This window comes from Trachypithecus francoisi, unplaced genomic scaffold (assembly GCF_009764315.1).
Source record: "Trachypithecus francoisi isolate TF-2019V2 unplaced genomic scaffold, Tfra_2.0 Lachesis_group19, whole genome shotgun sequence".
NCBI lineage: Eukaryota > Metazoa > Chordata > Mammalia > Primates > Cercopithecidae > Trachypithecus > Trachypithecus francoisi.
This window is the reverse complement of record NW_022681464.1, coordinates 20,617,313-20,637,863: the sequence shown is the minus strand read 5'-3', so window position 1 is coordinate 20,637,863 and position 20,551 is coordinate 20,617,313.

Sequence of the window (20,551 nt, the reverse complement as noted above, 5' to 3'; positions counted from 1 at the left end):
TTTCAGCACTCCTTTTGTTTTTTCTTCACTTTCCCCATAGTTTCACTATTTTGGATTGCCTTAATAGACATCTGTGAGAGATAAATTAAAACAGTTTCCCCCAGGGTCTGATTAACCTGGCAGGCAGCCAGGACATGTTGCATCCCTCCCCTGGTATACATGGTCTGGTTTGGGTTTCAGTCCCAAAGAATCAGGCAGTCTGGTTTGGGCTGGAGTCCTAAAGAATCTGGTTTCCGGCACTCTGGCTGTTGACTCTGTAACTTTGTTTAAAAGCTCTCTCTACTTCATTTCCCTGTGCCACACTTAGTGGGGAAGAGAGATCTTTGACTTTTCCTGTTATTTGTCTTTCCAGTGTGTAGTCCTGTCAGTCTGGGGAGACTGCCTGAGATGGTGCCAGGGACACCTGGCTACACTTAAGGAAAGCATCATGGATGCCTGGATGTGAGAGTCAGTGTTGGTTTTCTGCACAGTAAGGAAAGTTGAGAGCTCAAATGATTAACCTGAAACTATGGAGTTAAGTAGAGTCTTCTAATACTATCTTCCTCTGCCTGCTTTGAATCTGTTGTTACTAAGCTGTTGGTGCTGAGATAAGACTCATTATTTGTGGTCTAACTGAAATATAAACATTGGAAACTCATTTGAAACTGAAGGAAACAAAGGGTAAAAGAGGCTTTTTAAAACAAACTGTCATAGAGACTGCTTTACCCAAATTTTGGTCCACAGCTTTCCTTGGATTATCTATTGGGGTATACAAAATTTAGCCAAATGAACAGTTTCCAATTTTGTAAAAAAAAAAAAATCATTTGGATCCATCTATCTTTTTTTTGTGCGTGTGGTTGAGAGAATTGATTTTAATGATGTATGTTGATTAAAATTTTTTGACACTGGGTTTTCATTTAAGAATTGCTTGTTAACATTTTTTTGTTATCTTTGATATTTTCTTTTTTATTTATTTATTTTTTATTATTATTATACTTTAAGTTCTAGGGTACATGTGCATAACGTGCAGGTTTGTTACATATGTATACTTGTGCCATGTTGGTGTCCTGCACCCATCAACTCGTCAGCACCTGTCAACTCGTCATTTACATCAGGCATAACTCCCAATGCAATCCCTCCCCCTTCCCCAAGATAGGCCCCGGTGTGTGATGTTCCCCTTCCCGAGTCAAAGTGGTCTCATTGTTCAGTTCCCACCTATGAGTGAGAACATGCGGTGTTTGGTTTTCTCTTCTTGTGATAGTTTGCTAAGAATGATGGTTTCCAGCTGCATCCATGTCCCTACAAAGGACACAAACTCATCCTTTTTTATGGCTGCATAGTATTCCATGGTGTATATGTGCCACATTTTCTTAATCCAGTCTGTCACTGATGGACATTTGGGTTGATTCCAAGTCTTTGCTATTGTGAATAGTGCTGCAATAAACAAACGTGTGCATGTGCCTTTATAGCAGCATGATTTATAATCCTCTGGGTATATACCCAGTAATGGAATGGCTGGGTCATATGGTACATCTAGTTCTAGATCCTTGAGGAATCGCCATACTGTTTTCCATAATGGTTGAACTAGTTTACAATCCCACCAACAGTGTAAAAGTGATCCTATTTCTCCACATCCTCTCCAACACCTGTTGTTTCCTGACTTTTTAATGATTGCCAGTCTAACTGGTGTGAGATGGTATCTCATTGTGGTTTTGATTTGCATTTCTCTGATGGCAAGTGATGATGAGCATTTTTTCATGTGTCTGTTGGCTGTATGAATGTCTTCTTTTGAGAAATGTCTGTTCATATCCTTTGCCCACTTTTTGATGGGGTTGTTTGTTTTTTTCTTGTAAATTTGTTTGAGTTCTTTGTAGGTTCTGGATATTAGCCCTTTGTCAGATGAGTAGATTGCAAAAATTTTCTCCCATTCTGTAGGTTGCCTGTTCACTCTGATGGTAGTTTCTTTTGCTCTGCAGAAGCTCTTTAGTTTAATTAGATCCCATTTGTCAATTTTGGCTTTTGCTGCCGTTGCTTTTGGTGTGTTAGACATGAAGTCCTTGCCCATGCCTATGTCCTGAATGGTACTACCTAGGTTTTCTTCTAGGGTTTTTATGGTATTAGGTCTAACATTTAAGTCTCTAATCCATCTTGAATTAATTTTCGTATAAGGAGTAAGGAAAGGATCCAGTTTCAGCTTTCTACTTATGGCTAGCCAATTTTCCCAGCACCATTTATAAATAGGGAATCCTTTCCCCATTTCTTGTTTCTCTCAGGTTTGTCAAAGATCAGATGGCTGTAGATGTGTGGTATTATTTCTGAGGACTCTGTTCTGTTCCATTGGTCTATATCTCTGTTTTGGTACCAGTACCATGCTGTTTTGGTTACTGTAGCCTTGTAGTATAGTTTGAAGTCAGGTAGCGTGATGCCACCAGCTTTGTTCTTTTGACTTAGGATTGTCTTGGCAATGTGGGCTCTTTTTTGGTTCCATATGAACTTTAAAGCCGTTTTTTCCAATTCTGTGAAGAAAGTCATTGGTAGCTTAATGGGGATGGCATTGAATCTATAAATAACCTTGGGCAGTATGGCCATTTTCACAATATTGATTCTTCCTCTCCATGAGCATGGTATGTTCTTCCATTTGTTTGTGTCCTCTTTGATTTTACTGAGCGGTGGTTTGTAGTTCTCCTTGAAGAGGTCCTTTACATCCCTTGTAAGTTGGATTCCTAGGTATTTTGTTCTCTTTGAGGCAATTGTGAATGGAAGTTCATTCATGATTTGGCTCTCTGTTTGTCTCTTACTGGTGTGTATAAGAATGCTTGTGATTTTTGCACATTAATTTTGTATCCTGAGACTTTGCTGAAGTTGCTTATCAGCTTAAGGAGATTTTGGGCTGAGACAATGGGGTTTTCTAAATATACAATCATGTCATCTGCAAACAGGGACAATTTGACTTCTTTTCCTAACTGAATACCCTTGATTTCTTTCTCTTGCCTGATTGCCCTGGCCAGAAGTTCCAACACTATGTTGAATAGGAGTGGTGAGAGAGGGCATCCCTGTCTTGTGCCAGTTTTCAAAGGGAATTTTTCCAGTTTTTTCCCATTCAGTATGATGTTGGCTGTGGGTTTGTCATAAATAGCTCTTATTATTTTGAGGTACGTTGCATCAATACCGAATTTATTGAGCGTTTTTAGCTTGAAGTGCTGTTGAATTTTGTCAAAGGCCTTTTCTGCATCTATTGAGATAATCATGTGGTTCTTGTCTTTGGTTCTGTTTATATGCTGGATTACGTTTATTGATTTGCGAATGTTGAACCAGCCTTGCATCCCAGGGATGAAGCCCACTTGATCATGGTGGATAAGCTTTTTGATGTGCTGCTGAATCCAGTTTGCCAATATTTTATTGAGGATGTTTGCATGGATGTTCATCAGGGATATTGGTCTAAAATTCTCTTTTTTTGTTGTGTCTCTGCCAGGCTTTGGTATCAGGATGATGTTGGCCTCATAAAATGAGTTAGGGAGGATTCCCTCTTTTTCTATTGATTGGAATAGTTTCAGAAGGAATGGTACCAGCTCCTCCTTGTACCTCTGGTAGAATTCAGCTGTGAATCCATCTGGTCCTGGACTTTTTTTGGTTGGTAGGCTATTAATTATTGCCTCAATTTCAGAGCCTGCTATTGGTCTATGCAGGGATTCAGCTTCTTTCTGGTTTAGTCTTGGGAGAGTATAAGTGTCCAGGAAATTATCCGTTTCTTCTAGATTTTCTAGTTTATTTGCGTAGAGGTGTTTATAGTATTCTCTGATGGTAGTTTGTATTTCTGTGGGGTCGGTGGTGATATCCCCTTTATCATTTTTTATTGCGTCTATTTGATTCTTCTGTCTTTTGTTCTTTATTAGTCTTGCTAGTGGTCTGTCAATTTTGTTGATCTTTTCAAAAAACCAACTCCTGGATTCATTGATTTTTTTGGAGGGATTTTTGTGTCTCTATCTCCTTCAGTTCTGCTCTGATCTTAGTTATTTCTTGCCTTCTGCTAGCTTTTGAATGTGTTTGCTCTTGCTTCTCCAGTTCTTTTAATTGTGATGTTAGAGTGTCAATCTTAGATCTTTCCTGCTTTCTCTTGTGGGCAGTTAGTGCTATAAATTTCCCTCTACACACTGCTTTAAATGTGTCCCAGAGATTCTGGTATGTTGTATCTTTGTTCTCATTGGTTTCAAAGAACATCTTTATTTCTGCCTTCATTTAGTTATACACCCAGTAGTCATTCAGGAGCAGGTTGTTCAGTTTCCATGTAGTTGAGCAGTTTTGATTGAGTTTCTTAGTCCTGAGTTCTAGTTTGATTGCACTGTGGTCTGAGAGACAGTTTGTTATAATTTCTGTTCTTGTACATTTGCTGAGAAGTGCTTTACTTCCAATTATGTGGTCAATTTTGGAATAAGTGTGATGTGGTGCTGAGAAGAGTGTATATTCTGTTGATTTGGGGTGGAGAGTTCTATAGATGTCTATTAGGTCTGCTTGCTGCAGAGATGAGTTCAATTCCTGGATATCCTTGTTAACTTTCTGTCTCATTGATCTGTCTAATGTTGACAGTGGGGTGTTGAAGTCTCCCATTATATTGTATGGGAGTCTAAGTCTCTTTGTAAGTCTCTAAGGACTTGCTTTATGAATCTGGGTGCTCCTGTATTGGGTGCATATATATTTAGGATAGTTAGTTCTTCCTGTTGAATTGATCCCTTTACCATTATGTAATGGCCTTCTTTGTCTCTTTTGATCTTTGATGGTTTAAAGTCTGTTTTATCAGAGACTAGGATTGCAACCCCTGCTTTTTTTTGTTCTCCATTTGCTTGGTAGATCTTCCTCCATCCCTTTATTTTGAGCCTATGTATGTCTCTGCATGTGAGATGGGTCTCCTGAATACAGCAGACTGATGGGTCTTGACTCTTTATCCAGTTTGCCAGTCTGTGTCTTTTAATTGGAGCATTTAGTCAATTTACATTTAAGGTTAATATTGTTGTGTGTGAACTCGATCCTGCCATTATGATATTAACTGGTTATTTTGCTCGTTAGTTGATGCAGTTTCTTCCTAGCCTCGATGGTCTTTACATTTTGTCATGTTTTTGCAATGGCTGGTACTGGTTGTTCCTTTCCATGTTTAGGGCTTCCTTCAGGATCTCTTGTAAGGCAGGCCTGGTGGTGACAAAATCTCTAAGCATTTGCTTATCTGTAAAGGATTTTATTTCTCTTTCACTTATGAAACTTAGTTTGGCTAGATATGAAATTCTGGGTTTAAAATCCTTTTCTTTAAGAACGTTGAATATTGGCCCCCACTGTCTTCTGACTTGTAGAGTTTCTGCCGAGAGATCTTCTGTTAGTCTGATGGGCTTCCCTTTGTGGGTAACCCGACCTTTCTCTCTGGCTGCCCTTAAGATTTTCTCCTTCATTTCAATTTTGGTGAATCTGGCAATTATGTGTCTTGGAGTTGCTCTTCTGGAGGAGTATCTTTGTGGCGTTCTCTGTATTTCCTGAATTTGAATGTTGGCCTGCCCTACTAGGTTGGGGAAGTTCTCCTGGATGATATCCTGAAGAGTGTTTTCCAACTTGGTTCCATTTTCCCCCTCACTTTCAGGCACCCCAGTCAGACGTAGATTTGGTCTTTTTACATAATCCCATACTTCTTGCAGGCTTTGTTCATTTCTTTTTCTTCTTTTTTCTTTTGGTTTCTCTTCTTGCTTCATTTCATTCATTTGATCGTCAATCGCTGATACTCTTTCTTCCAGTTGATTGAGTCGGTTACTGAAGCTTGTGCATTTGTCACGTATTTCTGGTGTCATGGTTTTCATCTCTGTCATTTCATTTATGACCTTCTCTGCATTAATTATTCTAGCTATCAATTCTTCCACTCTTTTTAAAAAATTTTTAGTTTCTCTGCGCTGGGTACGTAATTCCTCCTTTAGCTCTGAAAAGTTTGATGGACTGAAGCCTTCTTCTCTCATCTCGTCAAAGTCATTCTCTGACCAGCTTTGATCCGTTGCTGGTGATGGGCTGTGCTCCTTTTCAGGGGTAGATGCGCTCTTATTTTTTGAATTTCCAGTTTTTCTGCCCTGCTTTTTCCCCATCTTTGTGGTTTTATCTGCCTCTGGTCTTTGATGATGGTGACGTACTGATGGAGTTTTGGTGTAGGTGTCCTTCCTGTTTGATAGTTTTCCTTCTAACAGTCAGGACCCTCAGCTGTAGGTCTGTTGGAGATTGCTTGAGGTCCACTTCAGACCCTGTTTGCCTGGGTATCAGCAGCAGAGGCTGCAGAAGATAGAATATTGCTGAACAGCGAGTGTATCTGTCTGATTCTTGCTTTGGAAGCTTCCTCTCAGGGGTGTACTCCACCGTGTGAGGTGTAGGGTGTCAGTCTGCCTCTAGTGGGGGATGTCTCCCAGTTAGGCTACTCAGGGGTCAGGGACCCACTTGGACAGGCAGTCTGTCCCTTCTCAGATCTCAACCTCCATGTTGGGAGATCCACTGCTCTCTTCAAAGCTGTCAGACAGAGTCGTTTGTGTCTGCAGAGGTTTCTGCTTCTTTTTTTGTTGTTGTTGTTTAGCTGTGCCCTGTCCCCAGAGGTGGAGTCTACAGAGACAGGCAGGTTTCCTTGAGCTGCTGTGAGCTCCACCCAGTTCGAGCTTCCCAGAGGCTTTGTTTACCTACTTAAGCCTCAGCAATGGTGGGCGCCCCTCCCCAGCCTCACTGCTGCCTTGCGGTTAGATCGCAGACTGCTGTGCTAGCAATGAGGGAGGCTTCGTGGGCGTGGGACCCTCCCAGCCAGGTTTGGGATATAATCTCCTGGTGTGCCCATTTGGTTAAAGCACAGTATTGGGGTGGGAGTTACCCAATTTTCCAGGTGTTGTGTGTCTCAGTTCCCCTGGCTAGGAAAAGGGATTCCCTTCCCCCTTGCGCTTCCCAGGTGAGGCAATGCCTCGCCCTGCTTCAGCTCTCACTGGTTGGGCTGCAGCAGCTGACCAGCACCGATTGTCCAGCACTCCCTAGTGAGATGACCCCAGTACCTCAGTTGAAAATGCAGAAATCACCGGTTTTCTGTGTCGCTTTCTTCTGTGTCGCTCACGCTGGGAGTTGGAGACTGGAGCTGTTCCTATTGGGCCATCTTGCTCCGCCCCTCCATCTATCTTTTATGAAGTATTGACTTTGTATTGCTATCATATTTGGATAGAATTCTGAGGTAAGAGCTATTGGATCTTTATGTGTATATATACATGTTTAGATGTGTTTATGTGTGTGTACATGCATTGTGTTAAGTGTTGTGTCTAGCATGCTGCTAAATTGGCTTATAAGTAAATGAATACTCATAAATTAAGTCCAATGCTGTTTTAGTTTATATGACTTTAGCAATCTTTGACAAATTTAAGATCGTTTTAAAGATTATTGGCAAAATAAAAACATCTTCAAAATTCACACATTTGTTCTAAATTAGGCAGATTAAAAGACTGTGTTTGAAAAAAAAAAAGACTGTATTTGCTAAATGCTTTAAGATCATAAACTGCTTCTGTAATTTTTGATAACTGTTCAACTTGCCTGCTTGGAAGCCATTAGATTCTAGGCCCGGGGATGGGACATGTGGAGTTAGCCATGCCCCTCACTATGATGGAAAAAGAGTCAGATATTATCTTCAGTTCCTGTGCCCTAGGCTCTGCACCTGGTACATAATTAAAATTGCTTACACTAAAAATAAAAGCTATGTTTTTTTTACAAAAAGCCATGGGGATGTGGTTTATTAAAGAGAAAGTAATTTTTTCCAGTTTAGAGGGTTTAAAAATTATTTTGAATTAAAGAAAGATATGATAAAACTAAAGGTTTAAATGAATTGTAAAATATTTATAAAAGACTACTCTTGTAAAAAAAAAATTACATGTGGGAGCAAGTTGAGTTACAATTAAAAGGGTATTATTTACTTTTTCCACAAATTAAACATTAAAATAAAAGCACATGATGCAAAGCCAAAATGTGGGCCCATGTGTCAAAATAACAAGGGTTTCTTGGAATGTTAAGTTGCTCTAACCAAAAATTGTTTTTTTTTTTTTTTTTGAGACGGAGTCTCGCTCTGCCGCCCAGGCTGGAGTGCAGTGGCCGGGTCTCAGCTCACTGCAAGCTCCGCCTCCTGGGTTTACGCCATTCTCCTGCCTCAGCCTCCCAAGCAGCTGGGACTACAGGCGCCCGCCATGTTGCCCGGCTAGTTTTTTTTTTTGTATTTTTTAGTAGAGACGGGGTTTCACCATGTTAGCCAGGATGGTCTCGATCTCCTGACCTCGTGATCCGCCCGTCTCGGCCTCCCAAAGTGCTGGGATTACAGGCTTGAGCCACCGCGCCGGCCTCTAACCAAAAATTGTAAAGGGTTATTTATGGACATCTTACCTTGTGGTCAAACTAAGTAAAATTAGATAGATTTGTTTATAAGATTTTATTTAAAATTAACCTTAATGCTAATAATGCATTAATACAAAGGTAGGATTTGGTTTTCTCTTTTAAACAAGATTTTTCTGTAATAATTAAAAAGATAATAAAAGATTTTAAAAGGAGACAGATTCAGTTGGTCTTATGATGTCTTCACCAGATCTTATTGTCTGGAAAACCATGTCTCTACCAAAGAATAAAAGTTTTGCTTTTTAAAAAAATCTTTAAATTATTATTATTTTGGCTAAATAAATGGCTTATAGTGACCTGGGATTCTATTTTGTGATATCAAGTGTTTTAAACACTTGCTATTGACAAACTTTCCGAGATCAATTTCTAAATTAAATCTGGGTTTTTTTGGTCCTAATTAACTTTTTAACTATTAGGTCCCCTGAAGTCCAAAAAAGACATATTGAGCTTAGTTGGTATATTAAGATCATATAGAAAACACTGTCAAATATAAAATGGTGCTTAACTTCCTTTGGGTCATAGTCATAAAAATATGTTATTAATTTTTCTTCCATAATTGTATTTTTGGAACAAAAGACAATTTTTGTTCCTAATTCTGATATAATTCTGATTTGTCTCAGTATTTTTTATCAATAATAATTATGGTTATGTGAAATTATTGTGTGCCACAGAGATGGCCAGATTTCCTTGTTAGTTGTGTCTTTAACTGTGACTGTCCCAAGACTTTTGTCATCCACAGATAATTGTTGTCTTGATCCTTTTCAAAAGGTGGTTTATAATCAGCTATAAAACTCTCATGGGTGCTCTTGAATGAAGGTTCCTGATAACTTTAGAGATTGTGCCATTGAAATAGAAAAAAAAAAACCTCCAGGACTTGCATAGAGAGCTGATGTGTTCATGAGGACTGTTGGCCCAATATTGGGCAGAACAAGAGTTAATTGCATGGACTTAACTAGTAGAAGACTGAAATAGGCCAGGCACAGTGGCTCATGCCTGTAATCCCAGCACTTTGGGAGTCTAAGGCCAGAGGATCACTTGAGCCTAGGGGTTTGAGACCAGCCTGGGCAATATAGGGAGACCCTGTCTCTACAATCAATCAATCAATCAATCAATAAGCTGGGTGTAGTGGCGTATGCCTCTGGTCCCAGCTACTCAAGAGGCTAAAGTAAGAGGATTGCTTTAGCCCGGGAGGATGAGGCTGCAGTGAGCTGTGATCACACCACTGCACTCTAGTCTGAGTGACAGAGCCAGACCGTTTCAAAACAACAAAAAAGACTGAAATAATCTTTCTTAGACTTTTTTATTTAAAACATTGCTGATCCTTTTTGCTATGTTTTTCAGAATCAAGAAAACTTTTTTCTCTTTTAAGCTATTTACACCTTTTAACAACTGAGTAAAGTATACTTCTGTAAGCAAAATTTGGGGCATATTTCTCTCTCTCTAGTTAACTTCTCCAGAATTTGAAAATTATTCGTGAGTATTCCTAACTTGTGGCAATATAGTTGTTTGCCTAAGTGCAATAAGAATCTGTCTTGTTTTGTAACAGGCACAATTAGAGACACTTTTTGTTTTACTAAGGTTTTGACTGGAAAAGTATGCTTTCAGAATGCTTTTAAAAATTGGGTATTACTTAGAGATCCCATAAAAGCTCCTTGGAGGAAATGGTTTCATACTTTGTCTATGCAGTCCCTGCGCAGGGTTCCTGACCTGTGGAAAAGATTATCACTTTCTGACAGGCCCAGGAGCCCCCAAACTATTATAAGACTTCTAGAGGAAAGGTGTTCACCCAATTCATACAAGTATTTATAGGCACAAATACATCCACAGTGGGGCTCAAGGCTTTGAAAAGTCTAACCAGAGATTCCTATGGAATAAAGTTTCAGCAAAACCAATTTATTTTAAAAAAAAGGATACTATATGGCAAATTATTATTCTTGCTGTACTTTATGCAAATAATCACACCAAGTATAATAAGACTAAAACGGCCAGACATGGTGGCTCACACCTATAATCCCAGTACTTTGGGAGGCCAAGGCAGGTGGATCACACAAGGCCAGGATTTCGAGACCAGCCTAGCCAACGTGACAAACAAAACCTTTTCTCTACTAAAAATACAAAAATTAGCTGGGCATGGTGATGCACGTCTGCAATCCCAGCTACTCAGGAGGCTGAGGCATGAGAATCACTTGAACCTAGGAGGCAGTGGTTGCAGTGAGCTGAGATTGCACCACTACACTCCAGCCTGGGTGACAGAGCAAGCTTCTGTCTCAAAAAAAAAAAAAAAATGGCTAAAACTTACCTCAAAATAAGTTTTAGTCTTGTTATACCATGTTCTACCATGGTTTGTCTTTGGTAAAACTAGGAGACTGGACAGGAAAATTACGTTTTGTTTAAAAAGAAAATGTATAGTGCACTAGTTATTGGATTCCGGTTCTTGTCTGTTGTTTTTGAGTTTTTGTTATTTTCTACAATTTGGATTGGCTCTTTAATTCTTTCTGGACTCCAAACCAACATTTTCAAAATTTTCTTTTGTTTTTCAGACTAGGACTCAATGAAATTGTTGCTCCCATGTTCCTGAGGCCCTGCAGGCTGAAGCTTATTTCTCATGATATAGGCAAGAAAAATGTGTCAGATTGCCACCACCTTCCTCCCTGGTAACTAAAGATATTTTGAGTCTAACATCTAGATATATTGTGTCCAACATTAATCTTTGTTTTTCTTCTCTTTCCATAGAAATGCCTCTTATTAAAAACCTGTTTGCCTTCATTAATATAGAGGCTCAGCCTATTTGCAATGCCACCACCTGGAATGAGACACAGCTGTTTAACTAAACTAATATATTCTCAGGACTAGGAAGCTGACTCAACAAGGGTGTGGATGGTTGAAACTTGTATCTTCCAGGCTTCAACAGTCTCCACTCAAGCTGATGATGGAACAACATATACTATACTAGGAGAATCTAAGTCCCTACAAATCATTAGATCAGTCAGCAAGAGATTTTTACAACCTCCAATGTTAGGCAAGGACAACAGTCCAGTTCAGGAAGAAGCAGCTCCAGAAGACAAGACCTCCAGCCCCTTCTCCTTAAAAATAAGGAGGGTAAAATCTCTCAAGGAGAAAGAAACAGAGTAGGGGTGGGACTCAGCCAGCCCCCACCAATGTATTTTTTCATACATACCTACTGACCAGACCTTGCAAGCTCTCTAAAGAAACTAAGATAAGCAGCATCCCACCGTAAATCTTACTCAAGGCACCATATCTGCTGATTGTGAGACCTTGAAAAACCAAAATAAGCAACATCCCAACATAAATTACACTCCAAGGAGTTAACCCTATCACCTACATGTGCACAAAACCAGAAGAATGACCAATCTTTGACCCATGTTTCATTATAATACTAAAATTCCTGCCCAAGGAGGGGCTTATCTGCCCTTTTATGATCATATATGTTACCAAGATTCCTCACTGTATCTGCATACTCTGCATTCTACCCTGCACATATAGTGACACTCACCTACCTCATGAATTCTGTGTACCACCCTCCTTAAGACATCACAATGCTCTCCCCTTGGGGAGTCAGCCCAAGAACTTTTTCCTGTTCTGTCTCCCTTATGCCCAAACTTTCTGGGGGTAAGTCTTAATAACCCTTGTCTAGGAAAAGTTTGCCAGCCCTCATCTTCATTTCTATTACTAATTTCTATTGAGAGCCAAGAACCCCATGTACATAACAATAATTTCACTCCAAAATATATAAAGCTTAAATTAACAAAACTAAAAGTGATAATTCTGTAATCCTAGTAGGAGACTTTCACAATTCTCACATTTGTTTCTTTTATGTATTTATTACCATGACCTCTACACACTGAAACAACTCTCACATTTGTAAAAGACAGAACAAACACAAAAAAAATTCTAAGGAATTACAGTGTAGGTTGACAATTTGATTAACCAAATGGCCTTATTGATGTATAGATAACAGTGCAACCACTGGCAGAAAACTTACTCTTTTTAGGTGCACAGAGAAAATTTACCAAAACTTAGCATGTACTGGTTCATAAAGCAACTTAACAACAAATCTCATCAGATGGAAATCATTTAGAGTAGTGCTGTCCAATAGGACTATTTTTGTCCTATTTATAGTGTTGAATACAGTAGTTACTATAGTCAACACGGTAGTTACTAGCCAGATGTGATTACTGAACACTAATACATGACTAGTGTGGCTGATGAACTGTTTCATTTGTAATTAGTTCAAATAGCCACATGTGGTTAGTGGCTATCATATTGGACAGCACAGACTCACCATATATTCAAACAATCACACACACACTCACACACATGCAGTGTAAATAATCCATGGGTCAAAGAAGTAAGCACAATAGAAATTAGAATATATTTTTATCTGAATGGTAGTAAAAATTGTGGCATACAGTTAAAGTCTTGATTAAATATAAATGTATTCAGTGTATGTATTAGGGAAAAAAGGCTAAAATGCAATGATCTAACTATCTATCCCAAGAAGTTATAAAAAGAAAGCAAATAAATCTAATGAAAGTAGAAAGAGTTAAATGGTAAGGAGTATGAATTAATGAAATAGAAAATAAACATTCACAAAAGGAAAATAAAGCCAAAATGGATTTTTTTTGAAAATAATAAATTTGATAGTCTCCTAGTAAAACTGATCAAGGAAAAAAGGACTATTTGTCAAACAAAGAATGCAAAAATGTGCAACAGCCCAGATCCTGTGGTCATTACAATTTAATATAAGGGATGATACAAAATCAGCCAGGTGTGGTGGTGCATGCCTGTAATCCCAGCTACTCAGGAGACTGAGACATGAGAATTGCTTGAACCCGGGAGGCAGATGTTGTGGTGAGTCGAGATTGCACCATTGCACTCCAGCCTGGGCAACAAGAGCAAAACTCCATCTCTAAATAAATATATTAAATAATCGTTAAAAATTGAAAATCTGTCCAAAATATACACAAGAAGAAATCTAAAATCTGAATAGCTCTGAGTCTCTTAAGGAAATTAATTATAGTTTAATATTTGCTCATAAAATGAATTCTAGGCTAGATATCTAAATGAAGAATACTTTCAGCATTAAAGGAAAAAATAATTAATTGTACGCAACCTCTTCAAGGTAATGGGAGAAGACGGTATACTACCCAACTAATTTTATGGAATCTGTGGATTATGCTCTTTAGAAAGGAAGATTTCCTCCCTCAAACAAGACCACGAAGAGCCTGGTTTTCCCTAGAATTCTCCTCACATCTCCCTAGGACACCCTCCAGGCCTTTGTCAGGTAGTTACTGCTGAGCCTTTCATCATCATTTAAAGGAATCTCTTTCCAACAGTTAGCATTCACTTCTCTGGCAGACTGAATCTAACTAACTACCTACAATATGACAAAATATACATTTATCAGTTACAGTACACTCCTCTACACAAGGTGCTTGTTATTTGTAAAGATGATTTTCATTTAATTTCATTTGCTCTGTTTACTCAATAATATAACTAATTACACAGGACCAGTCAAAACTCCAGACTGCCAGTTAGTCTAGGGGGCCCCACAGGAAGCTCCAAAGCAATGAGAACGTTCCTTCCCGGTAAGCCATGCTATAGGTAAATAAGTGGCTATATAAACCAGGAGTTAGCAAACTATTTCAGGAAGGCCAGATAGCCACTTGTTTTTGTAAATAAAAAGTTGTAATGGAACATAGTCATGCCCACATTATCTAAGGCTGCTTTCTGCTATGATGGCAGAGTTAAATACTTGGAACAGAAACTCTGTGGCCCTCAAAGCTGAAAATATTTACTATCGTGTCCTTCAGAGAAAAATGTTTGCTGACCCCTGAACTAAATGATAATTTTCTTCCTTTTAAAATGTTTTACTGATTTCCTGCTGATTATAAATTTACTGATACTTATTGTAAAAAAAAAAGAAAGAAAGAAAGAAAGAAAGAAAGAAAGAAAGAAAGAAAAAAAATAGCATGTAAGAGAATAAAGATAAAAGTCACTTATTGCCAGAAGCCTACTTAGCAAATTGTATCTATAGTGGTAAACTAATTTTTTCCTATTGTTATGTCATATTTTACATGTCCATAACATAGCTCTATAACATCATTTAAAATTATGTCTATAATGGGTGGATGTTAGTAATTCCTTTCTTGATATTCCTCCTTCCCCCTCCCTGACCGAAGCTTTCTCAGTAACCACATCGCCCTGATTTTCCTTTAAGTAATTTGCTCTTTTGAGACATTCACTTTTGTTAATTTTGAATTTTGAAAATTTCAAAATTATATAAAAATTGAAAGAATAATAGAGAATTCCTTTATATCCTTTACCCAGAGTCCTCAAATGTTAACATTTTACCATATTTACTTTATAATTCTCTACCAACTCTATCTAATCTACTTACCTATCTAGATATATATCTATATATAATACATCTAAACATACTACTATACCTATTACTCTTAGATATACTTATCTAGGAATATTTTATATCTATATAATATATACATATATACACATTATATGTATATATGTCTATAATTTTGGAGGGGAGAAAATGTATACAAATTTATTTAACATGTATACACAGGGAGAATCACAGAGTGATTGCCCCACATACATAGAATCTTTGTCTGAATTATTTAAGAGTAAGTTGCAGACACTATGCCCCTTTGACATTTAAGTAGAGTAAGATGGGAGAGCATTTTGAGCAGAGGAGTGACATGGTCTGACTTATATGATCTAGGGGCTGTGTTGAGAACTGAGTGATGTAGGGCAAGCAGGGAAGCAGGAAGGATATTAGCCTGAGCAACTGGAAGGACAAAATTACCGTTTTCTAAGATGAGGAAGACTAAAGGAGGGCATGTTTGGGGAAGAAATTTGCTTCTGGATATACTAAGTTTAATATGCCTAATCAGTCATGGTACCAAGGCCAGTTTATAAGGCTTCTTATGTTTTCAGGGCCAGAGTTTTCTTCTCTTATGATACTGATGATTCTCGAAGATTGCACCATCCACTCTTGAGGTTGCTGACTCCCACTTGATTGCTGGCCTGCCACTCATCCTGTGCTGTTTTCTTGGAGCCTGACCTCCTCAGTGATTGCTGCTGGAGAGGCTGAATGGTGCAACCTGGAAGTGCAGAGTAGCTGATGCTCTGTGGTGGAAACCAACCAGATGGAGAGAGGAGTCTGCAGAGAAGTCTTCTCTTTCTTCCTCACCCCAGGTAAGATGCAGTACTTTAGTTCACCTGGCTTGTGCCTTGAAAATGATCAGTGAGACTTAAGCAAACAGCTGTGCCTTTAGAAGCTACAGGCAGCTCAGTAACACCTACTCATATTTGCTTTCTCTCCTCTGCTTCACTTCCTACTTACCTTCAGTCATGCCTTTCTTGAATTGCATCACCCTAATATTGTCTTAGTAATAAGGTTTTGTCTTAGGCCCTATTTTCTCAGGAATCCAGACTAAGGCAGGTATCATAGTGGAGATGTTTATTAGGCAAAGGGATACATGAGTCTGAAGTTCAGGGAAGAGGTCTGTAGGCTGGGGATATAGATTTTGGATTTGTAGATAGTATTTAACAACATAAGACTATGAGATCAACTAGGAAGTGGATATAGGTAGAAAAGAAAAGAGAGCTGAACACTGAGCCCTCAGGCTCTCCAGTATGTAGAAAGAAGTCCAGAGAGATAAGGAAATACCAGCACTGAGACAGAAGAAACAGCTCATGAGGTAGAGGGAAATCAAGAGTGTTGTTCTGGAAGTCAAACTAAAATATGTCAATTATACAAAATACTATTGACTGGTAAGCAATGTAAGTCTGAGAAATGAAAATTGGAATCATCAACACTGAGGTTATCAAACTTGGCTAGAACTCTATGTTGAGAAAAAACCGTATAATATATAGTAATGTCACACTTCTCATTCCTGATATAATTTGTATCTTCTTTTTCTCCTGATCAGTTTGGCTAGAAGTTTATCAATTTTACTATTATTTTTACAAGATACTTTTGGTTTAAACAGAGTATAGAAATTCATTTTTTGCTCTTGTTTTTCTGTTTCCTATTTTATTGATTTCAAATCTAATCTTTATTTCTTTTCCTCTCTTTATGTTGGGTTTACTTTATTCTTATTCTATCTTATTAAGTTGGAAGCTGAGGTAATTGAGAACTTTTTTCTACTATAATTGCTTTATTGCTATGAATTTCCTTCTAAGTAATACTTTGGCTGTATCTCATAGATGATGATGAAGTTAATGATGATGATAATGATTTATATATATATATTTTTAAAGAACTGTTTTAGGTTCACAGCAAAATGGAGCAGAAGGTACAGAGATTTCCCATATATGCCCTCCCCCCACACATGCATAGCCTCCCCCATTGTCAACATCCCCCACCAGAGTGGTATATTTGTTACAACTGATGAACCTACATTAACACTACATTATCGCCCCATATCCATAATTTACATTAGGGTTCACTTTTGGTATTGTACACTACAAGGGTTTGGACAAGTTTATAATGACATATATCTGTCATTATAATATACACAGTAGTTTTACTGTCCTAAAAATTCTCTGTGCTTTGTATTCATCCTCTCTCCCCTCTACCAACCCCTGCAACCACTGATCTTTTAGATGTCTCCAGAGTTTTGATTTTCCAGAATGTCATATAATTGGAATCATACAGCATGTAGCTCTTTCATACTGGCTTTTTTCACTTAATAATATGCATTTACGTTTCCTCTGTTTTTCATGGCTTGATAGCCCATTTATTATTATTTAGCACTGAATAATATCCCATTGTCTAGATATTCCATAGTTTATTTATCCATTCACCTACCAAAGTACATTTTGACTGCTTCCAAGTTTTGATAATTGTGAATAAAACTGCTGTAACATCCATGTGTAGGTTTTTGTGTAAACATGGTTTTCAACTCCTTTGGGTAAATACCAAGGATCACAGTTGCTTGACTGTATGCTAAGAGTTTATTGGGAGTTATTTCTTTAACCATGAATGGCTGCTGGATTTTGTAAAACGTGTTTTCTGCATCTGTTGATAGGAACATGTGATTTATCTTCTTTAGCCTGACAGAGTGCATTACATTAATCTGTTTTTGGATACTGAACCTGTTTTGCATACCGGAGATAAATCCCACTTCGTTGTGTATAATTCTTTTTATATATTGTTGAAGATTTTTTTGCAGCTGTGTTCATGAGAGATATTAGTTTGTAGTTTTCTTGTAATGTCTTTGGTTTTGCTATTAGGGTGATGCTGGCCTCATGGAATGAGTTAGGAAGTATTCCCTCCTCTTCTATCTATGATAGAGAATTGTTATAATTTCTTTCCTAAATGTTTGACAGAATTTTCCAGTGAACTCATGTGGGCCTAATGCTTTCTGTTTTGGAAGGTTATTAGGTATTGATTCAATATCTTTAGTAGATATAGGCCTGTTCAAGTTGTTTATTTCTTGTGTGAGTTTTGGCAGATTGCGTCTTTCAAAGAATTGGTCCATTTCAGTTAGGTTATCAAATTTTGGGGGCACAGAGTTCTTCATAGTATTCCTTTATTATCGTTTTAATGTCTGTGAGATCTGTAGTGATGACCCGTCTTTTATTTCTGACAGTAGTAATTTATGCCCTCTCTTTTTTCCCTAGCTAGCCTGGCTAGAGAGGCTTATTGATTTTATTGACCTTTTCAAGAAAACTTTCAGTTTCGTTGACTTTCTCTGTTGATTTATTGCTTTCAATTTTGTTATTTCTGCTCTAATTTTTATTTCTTTTCTTCTGCTTACTTGGGATTTAAATTGCTGTAGTTTCCTAAGGCAGAAGCTTAGATGATAGATTTTAGATCTTTCTTCTTTTCTAATATTCACTCAATGCTATAAATTCCCCTCTAAGCCCTGGTTTTACTGTATCTCGCACATTTTGATAAATTCTATGTTCATTTTTATTTAGTTCAAAATATATTTTGAGATTTCTTCTTTGACTCATGTGTGATTTAGAAGTGTGCTGTTTAATCTCTAAGTATTTTGAGATTTTTCTAGTTATATTTATCATTGATTTCTAGTTTAATTCCATTGTGGTTTGAGAGCAGATATTGTTTGATTTCTACTCTTGTAAACTTGTCAACTTGTGTTTTGTGGTGCAGAATGTGGTCTATCTTGGTGAATATTCCATGTGAACTTGAGAAGAATGTGTATTCTGCCATGTTGGATGAAATGGTATATAGATGTTCATTATATCCAGTTGTTGGTTTTGTTGAGTTCAACTATGTCCTTACCTGCTGGATCTGTTCATGTCTGATATAGGGGTATTGAAGTCTCCAAGTATCATGGTGGATTCATCTATGTCTCCTTGCAGTGTCATCAGTTTTTGCTTTATGTATTTTGACAATGTTGTCAGACACATACATGTTAAGAATTGTGACGCCTTCTAGGAGAATTAATCCCTCTATCATTTTGTAATACTCCTGCTTGTCCCTGATACCTTTCCTTGTTTTGAAGTCTGCATTGTCTGAAATTGATATAGATGCTTCCACTTTCTTTTGATTAACATTAGTATGGTATATCTCTCTCCATCCATTTACTTTTAATCTATTTTTGTTTTTATATTTAAGGTGGGTTGCATTGCTTGTAGATAATATATACTTGGGTATTGTTTTTTGATTGACTCTGACAATCTCTTCCAATTGATGCGTTTAGACCATTGATATTTCAAAGTGATTCTTGACATACCTGAATTACCATCATATTTGTTACTGTTTTCTATTTGTTGCCCTTATTTTCTGTTACTATTTTTGTCTTCTACTCTTTCTATGCCCCTTGTGATTTTTCTTTTTTTAAAGATGTGGTCTCACTATATTGCCTGGCTGGTCTCAAACTCCTTTGTTTAAGTGATCCTCCTGCCTCAGTCGCCCAAGTAGCTGGGCCTATAGCCATGGGCCACTGCACCTGGTTCATGGGTCTTGTGATTTTAATTGAGCATTTTATATGATCCGCCCACCTTGGCCTCCCAAAGTGCTGGGATTACAGGCATGAGCCACTGCGCCTGGCCAGGTGTTGGGTATTTAAAAAATACACACACATACACATGTTCGTGTTCGTGTCTGCTACAGGGACATTGTATTCTTGAGCTTTCTTCTGGGATGTGTTTATCTTCTCAGGTCTTGCTTTTAAGTTTTTACGCAGTGTTTAGGGTTTTTCTCCACAAAGTAGGCAAGATCCTTCCCCAATACTCTAACTCAGAGTTTTTTCAAACCTCAGCACTACTGCCATTTGGGGCTAATTCATTGTTATAAATTGTAGGATACTTAATAGCATTTCTGATCTCTACCCACTAAATGCCAGTAGTGTCCATCTCCTCTGGTTGTGACAATCAAAAATGTCTCCTGGGGGACAGAATTGCCCTTAAGAATTACTGCCCTGATGCTCTATGAATTATGAGGTTTTCTACTCTGGCTGATACCATTCCTGTCTCTTTGTGAGTTCTGGTGATTTTTCCCTCTAATCCTTTTGGATAGTTCTTTCCCCAAACTCTGGTAGTCTCCTTACATATATATGCTCATAAGTACTCAACGGAATACTTGAGAGAGACTCTGCAGATCTCCACTGTTGTCTTTCTGTGCACTTATCTCCTCTCTGGTACTGTCCTACAAAAGCTAGCCACCTCGGCCTCCCAGGACTTCTTGCTCCACCTTCTCAAGAAAACTGCCAGTCTCTGTCTGAGCCCCATTCCTTGTGCTGTGGCCTGGAAACTCTCCCCAAGCAAGTAAATGGGCAATCCAAGTTTGCCTCATTTGTTTTTTGTCTCTCGTGAATCCCATCTTCCCATTCCTTGCCTCTGTCTGCTGTGCTACATTGATGTGAGCTCACATCAAAATAAATAATTGATATTTTATTTATTCAGGCAGGTTAGATCTGATCCCTGTACTCCATCTTGGCCTGAAGGTTTTTGTGTGATAAAAATAGCGTATTTTTATGTTAATTAGAAAAGTTCAGAAGACAGGAAAAATTGATAATATGGGAAAGGTGAGGATTATTGGAGTATATCTTTCCATAGGTTTGAGAAGACAGCTTGGATCCAGTGGAGAGGTTAGCCTTAGGCAGAAGCAGACAGTTGATCTAAAGTTCAGAGGAAA